This window comes from Alexandromys fortis, unplaced genomic scaffold (genome assembly GCF_014885135.2).
Source record: "Alexandromys fortis isolate MF-2015 unplaced genomic scaffold, M_Fortis_MF-2015_v1.1 scaffold_169, whole genome shotgun sequence".
NCBI classification, from domain to species: Eukaryota; Metazoa; Chordata; class Mammalia; order Rodentia; family Cricetidae; genus Alexandromys; species Alexandromys fortis.
In genome coordinates this window covers 1322337-1344628 of record NW_026068076.1, presented here as the reverse complement: position 1 = coordinate 1344628, position 22292 = coordinate 1322337, and positions in this window count along the sequence as shown.

Below are 22292 nucleotides of genomic sequence, written 5' to 3'. Positions count from 1 at the left end.
ACACATCTCCTGGTCCCTGTCATGATGACATCTGCCCCCACTGCATAAAGATGTAGCTGAGGGAGCAAGGGGAAGAGGGGGGAAAAGCTTCTGCTTTGTGATGAAGGTCGTGCTGGGCTATTTCTATGTCCGCAGCCGTATCTACACAGGTTGGGATGCTCTTTCAGCTTTGTCTTGCTTTCTAGTTGCAGTAGACAACAACAGCAACGACAAACCCATGGGGTGGGGGCAGAAAAACACACGCAAGAAGCCAGCATTGCTTTGAAGGCACCAGCATTGGCCCAGAGCTTTTAAGTTGGGCTGTCTCCCCCTCTGTTCTCTGGCTCTAGGTTCCTTTGTGTTGCCTTCGAACTCCTCCCAGTTTGTGATGCCTCTTTTCTTGGCCACAGGCCAAGCAAGCTTTCTCTGTACAAACAGTTTTTCTTCTCCTTTCTACCCCCCCCCCCAACTCCTGTCCAGTCTGAAAATGCCTACAGATAGAATATCAGATCTTTTTAGTTTCCAATTTCAAAGTGGCCCTTAGAATTCCTTCCTGCTCTTGATCTCTCCTTTTGGGTTTCAGTTCCTACTTGGACTCTGTTGTTAATTCTGCCTCTTGGACAGTGGCTTTCTGCTACCATGCTTTGATAATCTTGGGTACACAGGAAGTAAGTGTTCTCATAGTGGACATGGCTGTTGCACAACTATTCCTGTGCTACAAGATACCACACCCACTCTGATAATGTGCCTTTCTGTGGACCAGAAGAGCTCCCCTAGGAAATATGAGGAGGTTTCCATAAGTGATTAAGAAAAAAGGCTTGGTATTCTGCCAAAGTATCTACAGTGCGGTTGCTATGCTTGGCCTTGAATTTGGTCCATCTCTTGGGTGACTTCTGCATTGCTTTACATAGTAAGGTGGTAGGATGCTGAAAACGGTGATTTATTTTAACATGGGCAGCACAGCCCTAGGAGGAAAGAAAGCATGTTCATTAAAAAAAGAAGTGTGTGTGTGTGTGTGTGTGTGTGTGTGTGTGTGTGGTGGGTGAGGGCAGCCCAGTCTGTGCCCTTGTTCCTAAGATCAATATTTGCATTAAAGTGGTTTAAATGTATGTGGCTTGGAGGCTGTCCATTCTTTCAAGCTGACCTGCTGCATTGATTAGGGCTAGTGATAGAGGGAGAAAGAGCAAATCAGGCGAGGGAAAGAATTGAAAAGAAAAGTAGAGAGAAATGAAAGCTGTTGCTATGGGTCCTGTTGGAGATGTACTTTAAGCAATCTGTGTGTGCGTTATTTACTCAGCAGCCCACACTGCAGGGGAGGGCACCCTCTCCGCCTCACCCACACAGCTATTTTGTCTTTCAAAAACGAACAGAAGAATTTCTGGTTACTTTTCAGACTGGAATTCTAGCAGCCAATAGTCCAGGCCACACCCTAAGCCCAGCCATTGCTTCTATTTCCAGAATTCATACTAAGAGCTAGAGTTGCTTTTTGAAAAATGCATTACAACCAATTATGGCTTTGACTTGTTAAATAATGATTTCATATCAGACTTTGCCAAGTGCCCCACTGTTGCTCTGGTTCTTTAAAAAGAACTGTTTGGAGCGGTCAACTTGATTCCATCTTCATAGCTGGCATCGGGAGATGAATTCTGATGAGGTTTAGGGCACTGGTAAAGCCGGGTCTCCAAATTCAGAGTTCAGGGTACAAAGCCCAATGTTCGACCTTTATGTTGGGCTAAATTTGAAACGGTTTCTTTCTATGGGGATGTTTTATCAGAGTACACATCTTGCTTAGCAATGGTCCATGAGTGAAGAGATTTCTTGCTGACTTTATAATGATGTTACCCACAGAGACTTTGGAGCAGGTGGAATTCTTCTGACAGGACTGACCAGGCAGTCACAAGATCAGAGTGAGCACAGGATGGTTCTTTGTTCACCTTTCGTGGTGGTAAAGAAATGCCCCACAGACTTCATGTGAAAAGTTCTCTTGGGGAAATTGTGTAAGACTGTCAACCACTTGGGCATCTGGGGGCCAACTGCAGTGGAGTACAAACATGGCTAGGCATGGTCTAGGTAACAAATAGCCATCCATATATCATTCAAGAACTGTGTTAGGAGCTTTTACTGAGACCTATGCTGGATGAGCTGCTAGCCTTGGAAATGATTTGATAGCTAAAGATGAAACAAATATCGGAAATAGTCATTTTTTTCCCACAAAATGACAGCATACTTGTGCTGTAATGGGTCACACAGACACCAAGTGCAGAAAGGACTGAGATGGTGAGAATATTGGCAATTGGGATGTTTAGGGATGGCTTTGTAGACCTGGGCTTGCAGACAGAAGTGGAACAAACATAGAAAAGTAAACATTTAGGACAGAGCAATATATGGAGTTTTCGAAATGAGCTTCCATGTTCAAGTTAGAACAGACTGGGCTAGACCACAAAGATCAAAGAGATCAAGACGGACAGCTAAAACTTTTGTACTAAGTGTCTTCTTTTATTATCTTGGGGAATTAGATAAATTTGTCTGCTGAAATTACAGCTTGTCTATGTGACCTACTTAGGACGTTGCTTAGAGCCCTGGATGCTAAGACACGCCCTTCGCTCTAAGACTCTCACGGCTTTCATTTTCTCAAGAATGGGAAGAAATTAAAAGTAATGTGAAGAATTTACTTGTGAAGCAAACTCACTGTAAGAGAATTCCCTCAGCACAGACGTGAGAGCCATTTTCCCCATCTGCAACACTTTAGGCGTTGACAGATTTGCTTGCTGACCAAAACTGTTATAGGAAAATCCAACTTATTTGGGAGATAAATCCACGTGTAATAGTCATTCCTGCCAGGAAAGGATTTTCTGTAAGACATGTCTCAATAGATGTCCCTTCATATATTTCAAATGTGTTTTGATACACAAAGAAGTCTGCCTACCAAACAACAAAATGTATACCCTGCTCTATGAAGAAACAAAACTCTATTTTAGTTTTTCAGAAAATGACCTTGCTAGCCAGTCCACTAAGACTGGTACTACTTATGTACACTTAGAGGTTTACTCAAAAGTCTCCACTACAAGTTGGATTGAGGCAGGCAATGCCAATACATGTTATGAAAAAGAGACCTGCTTTTAGGAAGGCTATGTGAGTTTAGGAAAAAGGTTTCAGAAGAATGTAGTTACACATGTAGGAAGTCAAATATGAGAATGTGAACTTACTGCTTGGTGCTTTAGAACGATCCCACTTTGATGGAGCCACTTACAGACTCATTAACATTGGCTCAGGCTTTCTCACTCTGTGTCTCTTCGTTAATCCCATTTTCCTGACTGTTAGTAAATGGCTCCTCTGGCCGGTGTTTTTCACAGAGCACCCCCTAGACAATTGGCATCCACATACATAACTTAAACATCCTTGGTTTTGACAACCCGCCAACCTTGTGTCTTTGGTTTCCATAGCACTTCAGTTTCCATGTTTTCTGAGGATGGGTTTGTCTGCTACACTCCATGGGGTGCCTTCTCTTACCCAGGCAGGCTGCGATTAGATATACATTCTTTTTTCCTCCACAACTTTACCTCCTTTTATTTTAATGGTCCTTTGCCATTTGGGATTTTTTTTTCTCCTTTAAAAACTAATTTCTGTATTTGAAGTAGTGTTCTTGGTAGGTCAGAGTACTTGAAGTTTGATCATCACATAAGTTATATGATATTTATATATCACTTTATATCACTTGAAATAAAAATTCTTTTTAAGTAGATGAAGATTGGTAAGTCTTAAGATAATCTTTCTTGGGGAACATTTAATTTCATTTGGCTTAAGATGCTATTTATATTAAGTTAACAGGGTGCTAATTTAACATAGGTTTATAGTCATTTAAAGCCATTTTCATTCATTAAGAAAAAAATATCTGTCTAGATTAGATTATTATAAGGGTTTGAATAGCGATGGGGATTCCTCTGCTAGGCCTGAGGATTTTCCAGATGAGTGAACACCCTTTTTCACTGCCCTACTGAGAAACGCAGACTTTTTTTTTTTTCTTATTAAGCTACAGAGCAGCGCGCTGATGGTGGTACCTAGCTCTGCTTTGGGCAGAAAGAAAAAGTGAAGAGAAAAAAGGCATTCTGTATGTGATTCCTGTATTGGAGCAATAGTTTATTGTAATTCATATAACATCTATATTCTAATTTATAATTTTCAGAACATTTTGTGCAAGGCACATCTGTCAAAATTTTTACTCCTGAATTGAGTTCCTAAAAACATCCATAAGTTCAGTGAGATATTGCCAGCCTGATCACAGACAACAGGAGAAAGTGCGTAGGGAGGATGTGACTGTCCGTCTACTTCCTGAGACATGAACTACAGAGTTTCTCCATAGAGTTCAAAACCCTCCCCAACTGTTTTGTGTACTCTTTAAACCAGGGTGCCTTGTCACCCCAGTCACCTCTTAAAGGGGCTGGAACATACATATGCCTTTCCCTCATTCATTTCTGGGGTCCCCTCATCACTTTGGGATCTTGGTCTCTTGATTCTAGCTTTGATTCTGACGATTATTTCGACATTTAGAATCAAAACTTTCCCTGTGGCTACTTGGACTTGACTCATGCGAGCTTGGCCTGGAGCGCTGTACTCTCAGCTCCTTGAGGGGCACAGGAAGATAAGGTTGGGTCAAAGCCAACTGCAGAGTGGAGCTTTTTATGCATGCAGCCCCATGGGCATCTTCCAAAGCATCTGTGTTTCAGGAGGAAAGTCACTATATTATAGAACTCATATTTGTATAACTTTCTGAGAGAAAGTGTGACTGGGAGTATACTGTCTCACGTGTACCAACAAAATCGCTTAAGCAGCAAGAGTTTCAAATCATTTTTCTTGCTTTAAAACTCTAACCTAATGATGCACCAGAAATACCTGAATGGGTGGGATTCCATGAGCAATTCTTTCAGATAGTGGCAGTGCCAAGGCAGAAGAGTCTTAATTTTCTCTGAGCTTGGTACATTTAAATTGCCTTAAGATCTGCATCTGGGTATGCTATGGCTATTCTTTTCCAATGACAACACTCTAGGTTTTATGTAATATAAATCTATTTCTGAGATTCAACAAAATGTTACTAAGATATGATACTTTTAGCAGCCTTCCTGACTGTGGAAGCGAGAACAGTACATTCCCTTAAAGAAATGCAAGCTTCTTTGAGTGAATTTCTCACTTCCATGGAAATGTGTATTCAAAGTTTGTGAAGAATAAAAAAGAAAAGTTAAGATTAATCACTCTCAGACATCATGAAAGACAAGTAACTAATGCATAGTGGCTGAGAGGCTTTCAAGCAAATCTCGATTTTATCCCCTTAGTTCACAAGGTACTGAGTTAATGCTTACTTGGATACTTCCTGCTGAATTATCTGTCTCTGATTGCCTCACCTCTTCCATTCTTAAAGACATTTTGAGAAGAAAAATCTTGGGGAGGGGTATGTTAAAGCATTGCCTTAGTTTCTAGGAAAAAATAAGCATAGAGTTCCTATAGAATGATTTGGATATAAATGAAGTATTTTCATGACACCATAAATGAGTCTAGGCATAATTTGAATGCAAGTATTATTTTATATTTAGTATACTCATATGCCTGGGACTTGCTAAGTATGGTATAGACCAGTCAGAGGCTCTCAATCCTAACGCTAAGATCCTTCATGTTGTGCTGACCTCCAACCATATACTTGTTTTTATTGTTACTGCATAACTGTACTTTTGCTATTGTTATGAATCATAATGTAAACATCTGTGTTTTCTGATGATTTTAGGTGACCCCTGTGAAAAGGTCGTTTGACTTTCCCCCTAAAGGGATATTGTTCTACCTGTTGAGAACCGCTGATAGAGACCAAATCCTGTTTGTCTTCTGTTTTGGTCAGTGAAATTTCACTGTTAAGTGGTGTTATTTTTATTCAGGTGACACATTGCATAATGTCAGCTCTCACACTTTAGAGGGAGAATTAGTAACACTGAGAGATCACACGGCACCCAGAGAAAATTATTTATCTATCTGGTTCTTCACACACAGAATAATATAAGCCAGCTTTATCAGAAACTATTTATACATGATTCTACTGTCCACATTTTTAAATGTTGTAGGCTTTTGGAAATACAGAGAAAAATTCAGACTCGCACAGTGATGAGAAAATGCTATTTAAGTTAGAGCTAATGTTCTTTGTGTCTATATCCCCTCTCTCCATCCACTAGAGAAAGCATGCCTTACTCAGGCTCTTGTGAGAATCATCTGTAGTAAGGGAAAGTTGGTGTATTTGATATCTGGGGTCCCTCTCCCATGGATCTGTCTTTTGTCATTTGTTGTTTTTAATCCCTACTCCAGTTACCTTCTCATTCTTCTGGTATGTCGTGGGATAGAATCGTACGTTATACTATGATGTGTGTTTTTTATGCTCTATTATTATTACTTATTCTTGCTTATAACTTTAATTATAAGGTTGTAGATATGAATTATGGATATTTGCCTTCATATCCTAAAATAATAAAAGTAAATTTGATGATAAATAACAACATATTTGATTTTGATGTTAAGAGAAATTGGAGGATTTATAAATAATTATTATACATATCTGAAAGACTATGTAGCTTCAGTACTATATCTACTCACTTAAAACTAGTTATGGATCTTAGCAGAAGTCACAGTAATTGACAGATAGGGATAGAGACGGGAAGTTCTATGACCTGGACAACAGTCCTCAGATGGCAATTTAGAAGATATAGTGAATTACTCTTCTGCCTTAGTAGGAAGGAACTGCAGAAACAATCGTGGGCCATTGTGGATACGTATTGTAAATATGTTTAAATCATGGTCCAGACAGAAAGGTGTAATAGTTAGTGTATAGGTAAATGTGAAATAGTATATGAGGATTTCTATATTGTAAAGACAAAAGAAACCCATTGACTCATAATGTTTGCTGCTGTTAATAGTTATGTTTTAGAGTTTATTAGAAAATCACCCTTATGCCCCTGCATTAGGTGAGGCCAGCATACAGCAGTCTTTCTGTTCTAGCTCTCCAGGTTTTATTATATAACCAATAAAAGAATGCTTGAATAAGGTACAATGTAATCATTGTAGTGTTTCTCAGGGATATATGAAATCAGGAAGATCTGCCATTGCAGAGGTTTTGTTTTCCAACTGAGAGACTTTGTTAGTTTATACAGATGTTAGACAAGTGTGTACTATGCGAAGAACTGGATGAGACCTTTCTATGAAAACTGTTATTTAAACTCAGTTTAACATGAGGGATGGGTCTTTAATAAGAAGGTTTGGAATAAGGAGGGTCTTCCTTACTCTTAGCCTACAAAGTTCTCAGTAATGCGGTGAAAACCATGAATTACATGTGGAAAGCCACACATGCATTTGCTGTGTGTATTTTTCATTTAAAATTATTTTTATTTTAATTATTTACAGGAGTGGGTTACTCCTGTGCTATGCCATGTATGTGACCAGAGGACAGCTTGCTGGAGTCAATTCTGTATTTCTACCCTGTAGAGCTTAGAGGTTGATGCCTTGTGCTCAGACTTGATGGTGGGTGACTTTATCTGCTTGACCAGCTCTGTTGTACCCAAATGTCATTTCTGCAAAAGGTGAAGAGACGTCAGTCCAGTGAATGATTTCCAAGTGGCGTTTCAACTTGTTTTTGCAAGCATAGACGATCCCTTCTGGGTTTCAAGAGTGTCATGTTGACACCTACCTCTGTGCCTCTTTTTCGCCTTCAGTCATTTAAGCAGTTCCATCCATTGATCGAGCAGTAGTCCAGCACAAAGAAGACATCCTAGATTCTGTGATGGTGGGCTTGACACATGATAACAACACAGCCTACTATATACACTCAAGACCACCCCACACCTCCCCACTCTCACCCAATGGTATGCCATTCAAGAGATGTGCACTGAACTGCGCAGATTTGTTGTAGTAATAGTTTAGTTTTTCACTAAAGTTGCATCTTCATGATAGAATAATTTCCAATAGCCTCTAATACACCTCAAAAATTTCCCAATTCTCTCTACAAGTTTGTAAGTACTAAAGAATAATGTGAATCTTTTGGTTAGAAAGGATTAGTTAAGTGTTTTATTATTCTTCATCCAGAAATTTGAAGACAATATGGACTGGAATCAAATTGTGTGATTTAAGACACTGAACAAAAATACTTGCCTAGAATTTAAGGATGCTATTGTAATTGTCTAGAATTTAAAGATGCTAGGGGTAATTGAATTAATTGAACATTCAATTAAAAATCTCATGCCAGTTAGAAAATGTCTTAGCAATTATTCAAATAAGAATCCAACCCAGTTAATATGACTTGACTGTGGTTGAACAGGACAAAGAAGAAGTAAGGAGAAAACAGCGCCTTCTGACATAATGGTTGGACATACACCAACCTGCTGAATTAATTTTCCATTTGACTTCTAAACGCAAGCATGGCAATTAGACTAGCACAATAAATAAGTAAGTCTATCGTTTACGAACAGGAGGCTGAAGTAGAGAGTTTAAAAACCAGGCAGGATAGATGGCGCAGTGGGTATAGGAGCCTGCTGCCAAACCTGATGACGTGAGTTCAAGCTCCGGGACCCACATGATGGAAAGACAGAACTGACTCTTGCAAGTTGTCCTCTCACACTTGTGTATATCCATGCAACATACATAATGGAAGTAAATAAATAAATACATAAATACATAAGTATGTAATGGTGCTTGAGATTTTGTGATGAAAGAAGCTCTACCTTCAAGAATCTCCTTTGAACTGGATTTGTAGATGCCAAGCCTAGACTCAGAAGTCAGATTCTAATGCCCGAATCAAAAAGTCATACTTCCTTCACCTTCTCCTTTTCGCACTTTTCATTTTCCTCTCCATTTTCCCTGTCATTGCAACAAAGAAAACCTTGCTAAAAGAGTCTTACTTACCTCGTTCCATGTAGTTGTTGCCACCCTAGATATAGCAAGGGACATCATTCTGCATATTTCTCAACCCTTGGGGAACCGCCTGGGCTCTACCCATCACCACGGTAAAAGTCAGCTTTCCACCCTCCGTTCTCCAGTTGATGGAAGAACAAAATCATCGAGTCATAAACCTCATCTGGATTTCTAATCTGTCTTTGAGAAAAAAATAAACTGTTGTTCTTGGACAAGCCCCAGGGACTGCTGTTTAATTTCTCGGTTCATTTTTCCCTCTTGGCTAATGTATGTGTATGGATCCTTCTATAGCTCCCTTTTGAAAATGTGCATTTTTTTAATACTACAAAAGCGGAGAAAAAAATCATTTTTGGTAAATATTCTTTCAGTTGCTTTGCAATCAATGTAGTTGGAGCTAACAAGCAGATGGATGTATTTGAATGCCATTATCTTGTGTACAATGATATTATCTGTTTCATGAAAAATTCAGCAGTTTGGGCTGCTTTAGTGAAGGGAAGATGGAAGTAAAAAAAAATAACAAGAAAAACATGATCAGACTCCGAATCCCTGAGGGGTCTCATTGCATCATTTAGCAGGAGAATGAGCAGTGCTGGAGAGGCAGCCATGGTGGGGCTGCTGTCTGTGTTCCTTCTGCTGTTCTTGGCTCCAGGTCTCACAGAAGCCCCACAGCTGTAGGTGGGAGCTCCTGGGCCTGTGAAAGCATCACACCGTGACATTTTTATCATCCGTCTAAGAGAAGAAAATAAATTTGCTAACAGAATAGAGCTGGCAGGCTCATACCACCTTGTCAAATTCCAGACATCTCTTGGTCTAGCCTGAGCCAGGGAAACTGGAGTATGGGCCAGAAGGCAAGTGATGGACATGGAGGAGACTTAAAAAGCCTGCTAGAAGAATGTGGGTTTTCTGAAAGAAGAATATGGATTTTTTTTAAAAATTAGAAATTTGACAAATGAAGACACTTGGGCTGCAGGAAATACACTTTTTTTTTTTCCTCTGTGAGCCAAGCAGACTTTAACACAGATAAAATGACGTTGAAAGTTGTGCTGATTTGGGGTTTGTGTTCTGAAAATGTGAGGGAAAAAAATCCAAATAAACTCTGTCTAAAAGCAAATTTGTAAAGTTTGATATTATCTGATGATTGAAGTAGAACTTCAATGAGGCCCCATTCAAGATGACAGCTAGGGATTTTTCTAAATGGGGTTTCCCCTCCTTCTCTGAATATGCTTTATGTCTGTGCCTTTAGTTTGGGATGACTCATTATGTGTTTGTGTTTGTCACATGAATCCATGCCCATGTGTGTACATACATGTGGAGGCTAGAGATCAACCTCTGCTCTCATTCCTCATGCATAGTCCATTTTCTTTACCACTGAGGGTTGGGTGGTGGGACAGCAACGCCCGGTTATCTATCTGTCTCTGTCACCTAACAAGTGCCACCCTGGGTGACCCTTTTATGTGGATTCTGGTGATTGAACGCAGGTCCTCTCTCTATCATCTGTACCATCTCCGCAGCCCAGTGTTGTGTCTTTTTATAAGAGCATATACAATGCTCATCACTCCAGTGAGGATTTCCTGAGTGTGTGTGTATTGGATAGCTGTTAAGTATGGTTAGGACCGTGAACATCTCAGTGCACAGTACTATCTGATATTGTTCCTGACGTTTTGATTTTCCTACATCAGGCTTGGAATGGCCTGAGATTAATCATCATGACTTCAGCACCCATGAGTGATTTGAACACATTCTGACACTGCCATAAGGTAACTTATTGGCAATATTGATTAAGAATGTTATCATCCAGTCTGGCTGTGGTGGTTCGTGCCTTTAATCCCAGCACTCGGGAGGCAGAGGCAGGCAGATCTCTATGAGTTCGAGGCTAGCCTGGTCTACAGAGCAAGTTCCAGGATAGGCTCCAAAGCTACACAGAGAAACCCTGTCTCAAAAAATAAAAAAAATAATGTTATCATCCATTTTTATATGATAACATGGAAAGTGGTTTGGATAGTTGCAGGCAATACAAAATATTACTATCACATTTCTTTATAACGTATTACACTGGTCTTAATAAGTACTTGTGGATTTTAGAATATGCTTATTTTTCTCTCTTGTTTATCTCAGTTATGTGAGCATAAGTTTTACTTGGGTAAAATAATGCGTGATGAACATTTGACAGAAGTGGTTTCAGGTGAGAAGCAGCAGGAGTGTGGAGAGGTGATCTGCATAGTAAGTGTATAACGTGATCTGTGGTAACGCCAACAGCAGTACTTCAATTCATTGCCTTCAGTGGAGTGATACTATATGAATGCAGTCTCCACTCCCCCCCCCCTCAGAGGAGCACTGGGGCAAGGAGTGACAGCCATGAGATTTCCTAACAACAACAAATTTGCTAAAGTGAGGATCCCCTAGACAAAATCTCCTCCTTGACACTTCTGAATATGGAGTGTTTCCACGTTTTGAACCATCTCATTCCACATGCTTTCTTTGTCTTCTGTGCCTCTTTTGGCTGCGTCTGGCCATTGGTTCCACTGCAATACTCATTAAATAGTTGTATTAAACTAATAAGCAACATAGAAATCATTCAACTTATACTACATTTTCTTTTTAAAATGCTATGCACGTCTTCATGTATTTCATTAGCAGTAAAATTAACACAACTGTCTTTCATTTGAATATTAACAGTTTGAAAAAAAGAAAATTTTAATTTTTTATCTCCAGATTATCCATTGGGAATTTTGCAACAAAAGATTTTCCCACATGGTATAATATGGTGATTTTTCTGAAGAATTATCTACTACTATATGACTAAAATATCTACAAAGAAAAATAGCCAACTAAAAATTTTTGTGTAGGTTGTTCTGAGAAGAACTGATGTAAAAGTCTAGTAATCAGAAAACTCCAAAGAACCAAAGATTAGCCAGTAACTTAGATCATGGCTACTCAATGCATGGCTGAGCAAGGAGGCACAATCAAAGTTTAACTTAAGTCATAGTTATTCAATGCATGGCTTAGCGAGGAGGGGCATTCACTGTATTGAGTGTAGACAAACAGCAAAATATATCTACACTCAATGTGAAAAACAGACATTTAAGATTCATTTTCTGGTTTACTGACTTTCAAATATGTTAGGGTTATATCTTTATGGTTGACTTGGCAGATTAGATAGGACATACACTACCACCCTTCACAGAATATTAGCAGCCAGAAATGAAAGACCTTGAGATTTAAACTAAGAACCTCGACCAAGTGTTGCAGTGACGGTAGATGTTGTCAGTGTCGTGACTCATTGTTTTGCCCTAGGATGCAGGACCTGCATATGCTGCTTCCTGTATCTCTGGCTCGCAATAGCGGAGAGGCCTTCACTAAATATTTGCCCTTTTTGTGATATTAGCTTTAAAAATAGAGACAAACTGCTATAAAATGCTAACTATACTCTAAAATAACACAGAATATCTTTAGCCCTTGAATCAAGAACATTATGTAAGTGTGGTATTTAAAATTCTCTATTACTGTAATAAATTGAGATGACTACACTGGCGCTAATTTGCCATTCACTCAGCACTCAGAATGACAGCTTTCGCTCCTAAAGCTCACAGGCATTGTTGTTAGCCTGCCTATCCTCATCTCTACGAATACATTAAAGTCCAAGATCTAAATATTTTTTATCAGCCAAGGATGCTGCCAGCTCTTTAAGATGAACCTATCTTTCATGATCAATCCAGATTTTATTCTTTGGAAACAAAACAAAAATGAAAACAAAAAATATCAACTGTAGCTTTATATTTGTAATTTGATCTTACTTCACTGTTTTCCAGGGGCTCAAAAAAGGTTAGAAAGGAAGGTATGAGATTTAAAAAAAAAATATTTAATCTAAGTTGTAAAGGAGCTTGGAACCACACCGCAAGCATCATAATTAACTTTAATAATTATAAATGTAAATGCAGACAAGCCACAAGGTTTTAATGGTGTGCCACATGCTTCTGCTAATTATTTTAGAGTTTGGACACATTCAGTGCCAGCTAATTATAAACCCTGCTATGGAAATCATCTGTTTATATTAGACTTATTGATCTCTAGTGTTTAAGCAATATGAAAAGGGAAATCTACAATGCTGGACCATCTGCTTTGTATTCCTAATTGCTTTTAAGGAATCAAATATACAAATAGTCAGCTTTTTATATATTGGGTTTCAAACTCCTTCAAGAAACATATTGTACAAACCCAAGTGATTTTTTTTTTAAAAAGCCCACTTGAAATATGGCTTTTCTGGCTCCTTTCAGAAAACCTGAACCCGCTGCCTCTCTCTGACCTTCCTGAAGATCCCCCAAAGCACCTTCCAAGCCTTGGGTCTCACAAACCAGTCTGAGAAACTGACCATTTATTATCTATGAATTGCACCTTTCCTTTAACTGGTTAAGAAAAGGTCTTCCTCTCCAGCTAGCCTCTGAGAGCAATGGATATTTATGGCTGTTTCTCATTACATACACAGAGGAGGAGGAAGAAGGAACCATCAAGGTATATGGTTTTCCTTCTGTGGAAGATGCCTAACTTTAGAGCACATTGAACCTAATGAAGTGTAAGGTGGCTGCCTCTCGGGACTGGGCAGCATTGTTTCCGATGATTAGAGTCTCTTAGGTGGGTCTTGTGAGCTCAAGGGAAGAACCAGTTTCTTAAAAAGAAAATTTCTACTTTGCCATTTTTTTAGACTCTATTATTTTTGAGATTTTTAACTCAATGGAGAAACATCCAGAAGATTTCTGTCAAATGCCCTCACTTATAGCTTTAAAAGATGAATATTAAATAAAAATTACTGTCTCAAAATAATCAGCATTTACTATGTTCTGTCACTCATATGATCTCTTCAGCCATAAATATTATAGTATGTTTTTAATGTACACATACTGTTACATGTATGAAATACAGCTTTGTTGACTGGAGTACTGACTACCTTTTGTGAGCATCTTAATTTTAGGATCAGCCCATAATTTCAAAGAAACTATATATAATGAAATAAAAATCTTAGTGAGTGTAATCTTTTGTCTTTCATTCATGTTAAAATTATGCTTTGACCCTAGAGGATTTATGGATCATGTCATTTATCTATATCTTGCATGCATAAATGCCCAGGCAGAAGGCTTAGTACAGCACACAGTGTGAGGACTGACTGCAAATGACCGAAGAGAGAGTTACTGGGGTCTAAAATAAAAACAAAACGAGTACTCACTGACTTTTGGTGCATTTCATCACACTCTAAGTTAACAACTCAAATTTAACAATTTAATTTAGAACTATGTGATGCCCCAATAATGTGCATTCACACATCTCATGCAACATTTATATGACACACACACATACACACATACATACACTGAGACACACACATGCACACACACATACACATGCGCACAGACACACACGTACACACATGTACACATACGAATATACACATGTACACACAAATATACACGCATACGCGTGCATATATACACCCCCCACATATATACATATACATATGTACACATACACTGAGACACACACATACACACATGCACACACGTACACACATACACACATGCACGCACACATATACATGCACATACTCACATGGACACACTCAAAATATACACACATACACATATGTACACACAAATATACACACATACACAAACATGCACACACATACACATATACACATGTACACACAAATATATAACATACACAAGCACACACACAGACATACACATGTACACACAAATATATACACATACTTACACATATATACATGATGCATGCAAGGCACACATACATATACATATGTACACACAAATATATACATATACACAAACATACACATATACACATGCACACGTACATACACATATACACGTGCACACATACATACACACACCCATGGATAGTTTGTTGTTATGGATGATACCCTCTGTGACCATGGATTCTCTGCTGGGAATTTATTCCTTCCAAGATATTTACATCTCAAAGAGTCATGAATTCTGTTTCTTCATGTAGCTCTCATGCGTGTTCTGGTCCTCATCAGTCGGCCTCAGGGACTGCCCAGGTCTCTGAATTTTCATCATGGCACCTGTGTGATTGTGGGAACTCTGTCTGTGTAGTTGTCCTTCAATCTAGTCAGAGTTACAGGTTCCTGTCAGTTCTACAGTGAAAACAGAATATTCAAAGTCAGAACGGTATCAGGCTCTTTCTTAAAAGGTGTTTTAAACAGCTCACGTCCCCAGGCCCTCAAAGAATGTTACAAATCAAGGGAACACAATTGGCAGCTACATTATCAAAGACCTTCTGATAATGCAACCATTTAAATTGAATAATATTGTTTAATGGGCTTTTTAAAAGCAGCCGTCCTTTGGAGCTGACACTTCAGCATGATTAGCTTTCGGTCTCATTTAAGGCTACAACAATCCAGGGATAATTACAGTCTTCCTTCTTTTCTGTCTGGAGTTCAGGAGACTCGCGCAATGAATATGGAACGCTGAATATCTTCCTTCGGTTTGTAAAGTGGACAATAATTTTGAATTTGTGAAACCTGCCATTTTGGGGGCTTAATCGAGCCCATATAAAATATCTTTTCCCCAGGTCTCTCTCACCAGTAGCTTTCTACATGAAGTGGCATCTTCAAATTGACTGCCTGTAGACACTGAAAAGATAAAAGTAGAAACATTTTCAAGATTTTTTTTCTGTAAATGAAACAATACTGCTTAGTGAGAAGTGGGCAGTGACATGGGGAGAGGGACGATACCAAGGAAGGACAATCAACACTAAGTACGCATAAAAACACCACTTGCAAACCCATTGTGTTTGTTGTTTGCTGATATAGAAAAACCTGAAAATGCTGTTTGATTGCCTCCTATTAAATTTGATTTAGTAAAATTTCAAATATCATAATGTTCTGTTCATTTCTGAACTTCTCAATTAGCCCCTAACACAAATTACTGTTAGAAAATATTATTTCCCCTAAAAAAATTACGAATAGAGGTGTTGCCTGGAACAGAAGTATTACTTGATACATGATACTTCAAACATCTGCAGGTGATGTTATGATAAATATTTGGTAATAAAAATTTAAACACTGTGCTAGAGTTTTTATTTTTTAAGCCACGTGAAACTGTATTTTGGGGGTTAAAAGATAAATAATCAATGATTTCATGTGTTTCAACGTTCTTTCCAGTGTCCCAGAGGAGCCACACACCTGGCTCTAATGTGGTTCTCTTTTCTGCTCTTCAATAGAAAGGTCTCTTTTGTGTTTTCTCCTAGTAAATGAAGGATTCCTTATTTTTTATTAAAGGGTAAGTTTAAGGAGGGTTCAAGTCATCTTTTACCAAGCAATGAAGAAGCTGACAGTCTTAGCATAAGTCTAACTAAAGAAATGACTTTCATTGATTAATTTTATATTTTACCATTTTTGAGATGCTTACCCCAATTTTCTATTTGACAAAGCAGTACCTAACATCAGTAACTAAAGCCTCCTTATAACATACTTTACATCAGAATTTGATATCAACATCTTTTTTTTCCCCCTGATATACCTTTCAGAGGCAAGTGTGGAGTTATCCTCCATCAGGAAAACCTGACTAGCTAAACTGCAAGTCTAAATTCTGTACGATGTTTTCCTGTTAGTATTAGGGAACTTTAAACAGTTCTATTTTGTTCAGCAAAATACCAGCAGATTAACCACCAGATCTAGAACCTTTTGAGTACCAGACACTTAAATGGAAGCAACAGTCTGTGGTGGGGAGATTTGGTCATGATCTTCATTTCTAGTATCACATTCCTGAGCTTTCTAACTATTATTGGTTCATAAGAATCATTTAAAAATGCTCCCCAAATTGTGTGATGTTCTTTCTACCTGTGCTTCAAGGTGGACTACGCATAATAAAGAGCATTTGAATTGACTGGCATAGAGTCATGCAATTCTGAAACTAGCATGGGCCCTCATGTTCTCATAGATTCTGGGTTCGGTGTATCAGTGATGTGCATGTCAGTCATCTGTAAGGGGCCATTAGGATAAGAATGTAAGTGTGAAATTCATTTTATATCCATTTCTTGTCATCATGTACATTGATAGACTTTTAATTTGATTTTTATAGCCTAATAATTTAAACCTTTGACTTTTGTTTGCATTAACAAAGTGAATACCTTCAGGTTTGGGGGTGAAAATGTTTGGGGGGTGGAAGTTTTTTTCAGTCAGTTTCTTCAATGTGGATAGAATATCCTTATTGTTAAAACTTATCCAGCCTTTGGTGAGGCTGTGATGTCCTCCAGATAGATAAAACACAGAAAGAGTAATTGAATTTGATCTCTTGGCTTCTATGAGCAGTGCAACTGCTGTGAGACAATGGTCTTGTACTTTGTGAAGTTTTGTCACTTGTATTTTAATAAAACACTGATTGGCCAGTAGCCAGGCAGGAAGTATAGGTGGGACAATGAGAACAGGCAAATTCTGGGAAGAAGAAAGATCAGTCTGCAGTTGTCACCTAGCCTCAGATGAAGCAAGATGAGAATGCCTTACTGATGAGTACCAATCCACGTGGCTAACACAGACAAGAATAATGGGCCAATTTAAGATGTAAGAATTAGTTAATAAGAAGACTGAGCTAATAGGCCAATAATTTTGTAATTGATGTAGGCCTCTGTGAGTTTCTTGGAGGCTGAATGGCTGAGGGACTGGGCAGGACAGAAACCTCAGTCAACAGTGCAACTTGGGAATGCATGGTGTCTTCTAAAGATAGGGACAACCTGACCCTCATATTATTCTTGTAATTCTTGTTTATAAACCCTGAATTCCCAGAAATAGCACATTTTGTATTGGTGCTTCACAGTACAACAGGCAGTCTCCCACTAACTACATTTTGAGTTTCGAGCAAACATAAAATGGCCAAGATACTAAACTGTCTGAGGCTGGGGAGTAGAAGCACTGACCTCCAAACTCAGCTCTTTTGAGCAGCTGCAATTAGTGTTCATGAGATGAGGTCAAGCAATCCCTGCTGATGTTTGGTTCATTGTAGGAGTTTTAGTTCTTGGGGCGGGAGGGGGAGACAGATGAGGATATTTTAGGGTTATAATGTATATATCAGAAGTGAAACTTTCACCATCTTTGGTTACATGTTCGAAAGGGTTAAAATTTTCTATGTAGATCACTGAAGTTTTATTATATAAGATGACCTCGGGAACTGTCATCTCCTTTGAGTTTATACAAAGAATTTAAAGCAAAGGTTTTCTAGGTTACACTTCCTTTTTCAACCCTTTGTCCTGTCAGCTCAGTCCTTGATATCTTCATCTGCCGACATGCCCAGATGTGCAGTGAATGTTGATTTGAGCTGGCCCCTCAACCCCTCCCTGCTGGTGTCATTAAAACCAGGGAGGCAGCGGCTCCCCTGGCATCTTTGGCACGGCTTGGCTTTACACTGCGGACTAAATTATTGATGAAGAGCACTTCTGTCGCAGTGTGTTTTACCCACCTTTAAATGAAACAGTGCGGATTGAGCTGTCACTGCTGCCTCACTCCCCGCAACTTCTACATGACATTTATGATGCGGTTCAGATTGCACCGAAGCAATTAATTTCCAGTAGAGCCTGCACTCAGAATGAAGATCCCTGACAATTACCGAGGGCTGGTTTCTCAATGAGCACACGCCACACTCATCAATGCAGTACACAAAAGGAAAACATCAAAATACGTGCGAAGGGATCTCTGGAATTTTGTGATCCTTTCCTCTCTTCAGACTGGGTTCTGGATCCCAGCACTTAGCGTTTGCATTGTATATTTTTCTGAAAAGAAAGGTGGACCTAGTTTTTCAGCACACATTTTAAAGATGCCTGCCAAATTTTTTTTATAAATTTTATTGGCAAATAAATACATACAAATAAACAAATACGTTTATTCTAGGTGAAATTTGTATGTTTGTTTTTGCCAGAAAAATAGTCACTGATATTTGCAGGCATTTTCAAATGATGCTACGACTCTCACTTGCTTTTTAATTTGTCTAGTAGGTGAAATAAAAGAATACATATGCATTTATATATATATGCAGTACATGTTTGGGCATGTGTGTTTCCATGCATATTTTTCAAAAAATACAATAAATATTTCCAAATGCATAAAATTAAATATTTGACCAATCTTTATAAAAACCTTGAATCTCATAAATTTTGTAGATTGAAGAGTAGCTTTTATTGTAGTATGGCTTAAAATATATGTTGTTTAGTGTTTTTAATTTCTTCTGAAGGCATCAATATGGAATATTCTTATAAGTAAATAACCCCCTGGCTTCCTACTTGACTTATTAATTTCTATAGTAGCTTTTTTTAATGAATTGACTTTGATTATGTTAAAAATACTTCATACTCAGAAAGAGCATATTATAAATTAATGAGTTTAAAATTTTTAATTTTAGTCTTGTTTGTATACCATGGCTTCAAACCTAGTGGTTGAAATGTAGCATGCAAGTTTTCTTTATTGCAAAGACCCTATGTAGCTAGACATAGAGGAGTGAAGACTTCTAGTGGTAAACTTTGAACATGATTCAGGAATAATGTAAGAGGTGACTGTATTTGGACAGAGTCTATAATATACCAAACTTTGAACAGGATTCAAGAAATGGATAAGGTAAGGGGTAATTGTACTTGGATAAGGTCTATAATGTACCAAGCAAATAACTGGGGCATATGGATGTCCCAACTAACACTGCCACACTCTTATGAAAACCCAGCAATAGAAAAGAAACCACTTTATATGCCATTCTTTTGTGTATTATTTTGTGACTGTCATCCTTAGTACATATGTATTACCAGCAGTTGGTGGCCAATGATGGGCACATACTTGCTGTATTTGTGCATCCTAAACCTTGAGTTTTCTAACCCTTTAAAAACAATTTAGAAAGAAGCTGGAATTTCTCTCTTTCTGCTTTGTCATTAAAGGCATTTATTATACAAAATGTGGATTTCTGTATTTCAAGAGATGGTGTTTTAACAAGATAGACTTCAGGAAAGAAAGTTTATTTACTGTATTTGCTCTTGTCTCACAGTATACATAATTTAGAGAGATGAATTTAGTTTATTTTTAGTCCATCAGATTTTCCAATGACAAGAACTTTCTCCTTTTCCACATATTCTCCAAAATAAAAATAAACCCCATTGATTTTGATCAAAATCTTTGCTGCATACTTGGGCACTTACTTGTGCCCAACTATTGGGAGAAAAATGTATTATGTTTTACAGCTGGAGGATATTTTTCACTAAACCATTTAAAAAGACATAGACTTCAAGACAAATTCTAATTATTTTCTATATAGAAAGTGATCACAGCAGTTAGTTGGTCTCTTACTCTACTTCTTGCCGTGGTTTACTTGATTATGCAGAGTGAGATTTCTACACTCTCCTTAATCTCAGTTTGTCAGGTGAGAGCAGCAAACCTCAGGAACTCATGGCTTATCCAAAGCTACAGAGTTACTTGGTAGGGCTAAGACTCTATCCTTGCATCTAAATCCAAGCTTTTACTAGTTCAGTATAATAGAACTTTTTGTGTTCCTTTCAGGATTCAGTAAAACAACCTGCTATCACTCATATCTAACACTTTTTGTTTTGTTTTGAATTTAGTAATTTTTAAGACCATATGCAAAGTATTCTTCTATTAATTTGTAAAAATGCTCACATAAAATTATTTATGTAAGAGAAAAATGCCTATGAAAGATTACTCGCTAGTTATATATTTGTCTTTGTAGTTTGAACCCAGGGCCTTGCTTTTCTTTCACACAGCATATCATGTAATTTATTTGTAATATATAATTGAACAGATTAAAATAAGAACAAATGACTCATAAAACTGCACAGTAAACATTTGAAATGGTAGTTTATGCGAAGAAATCAATTATAAAATACTGTAAGTTACCTTAAGTCTTTTCTGTGTCCTCATTTAATAATTTCTTACAGCCATGTGGGTATATCCTTAGTTACTTTTGGTCACAAATGAATTGGACAAAGGCTCAGGAAAACATTTTCATGTTGCTTTCTTATTTTAATATGACTATGGGCTTATGGAAGGAGTATTTTCTTCTAGAACTGAAGTTGTTAAGAAAATTAATGAATGCATACTATTTCTTGCAGTTTTGAAAGCTCATTGTACAAAACAAAAACTGGGATTTCAAAGTTGAGAGATTTCAGATTGTCGAGGAACAAGTTATATTTTGAGGTCCCAGATAATTCTAGATTCTTCTAGTGCTTAAGGAGGCTTAGTACTGCTAGTAAACTTACTTGAAGTGACTTATTTCCTCAAGGTAATTTCATAAACCTTAGTAGTGCCATCAAATAAATCCAGTTTTATAGATTGTACTTTATGTGTTGTGTTGGTGTGAAAGCTAAAGTAGTTTTCATTAATGGAATAATTTTTTAAAGGAGTTAAAAGACGGATAAAATCATCTCCTTTTGGTATTTTTTTTGTCAATTGATATATACATCCTTTATGGTGAAAAAAATTGTATATTTAGAAATACCCAGTTGGACTCAGTTTAGAAGATACCAGTTTTATTGGTAACACCCAGAGTGTTGTAATCACGAGCCAGAAGAACATTACTTTCTCTCCACCAGGCCTTATGAGGGTGTTGACTTTGTCCACAACAGTGTCATAGAGTTTCTTCACAGCCTGTTTGATCTGGTACTTGTTGGTCTCAACACCCACAAAGAATGCACTTCTTCATGGCTGACACAGTGGTGAGGGGAATTTGTTGATGTATAGTGGCCAAGCTTTTTATCCTGGGCATGCTTTTTCAAGGGTATTTGTGCTGCCTCCAGAGTTGCAGGGTCTTGGGATCCTTGAAGGTGGATGATGGGTGGGTTGTCTTCTTTGTGTGGCTGTTGTAACCTCAGCACTACCTTCTTGACTCTCAAGGCCTTCACTTTGGCTTCAGCTTTGGGGCAGGGGTGGAAGAGGGGTGATTCCTTCTTTGCTTTTTGTGGTGCCCTCTTGGCAAAATACTGTAAGTTATAAATTTTTTGATAAATGAAATTTCAAAATAATCAATAGATTATTTCCTATCTTATTCTCTAAATTTCAAAATTAAATATACTGGCTAATAAAAATCAGTATGGTTGACGCATATGACACATGAAGTTTAGTCTCTGCATCTGACAAATAATCACTATTTGCTACCCTCTTTCTATTTTGTTTGTTTGATATTCGAAGCTTTCTCAGGGTAAATGACTTGTCGAAGTCTTGACTTAGTCCTTCTCACATAATACACAATAAGGCCTAGTGTTTCTCCATTCTCAACTGGTAAGCACAGGAATATGTATGAACTTCCATCATTGATATTCCCTTTGAGATTTTACATCTGAGAAAAGATGCAAAGATGCTGAGCCCA